Genomic DNA, 238 nt, shown 5'->3' on the forward strand with positions numbered 1-238 from the left:
ACACACACACACACACGCTTGTGACATTGACCTTGTCCTTGGACTTGAGGACAGGGGAGCAGTGACTTTGTTAAAAAAAGATGAAAATGTGTTGTGAAAGTCTGTCCTGGAATAAATCTGGTGACTGTGTGACTGATCTGTGTGCTCGGTAAGTGATGCATGCAGTCATGGATTTTAATTCTGTTCTCCCATTTAATCAGTAAGAGCCTGTGTAAGTGTATGTGTGTGTGAGAGAGAG

The sequence above is a fragment of the Morone saxatilis genome, unplaced genomic scaffold (genome assembly GCF_004916995.1).
Source record: "Morone saxatilis isolate NCDOM2014 unplaced genomic scaffold, NCSU_SB_2.0 Contig4, whole genome shotgun sequence".
NCBI classification, from domain to species: Eukaryota; Metazoa; Chordata; class Actinopteri; family Moronidae; genus Morone; species Morone saxatilis.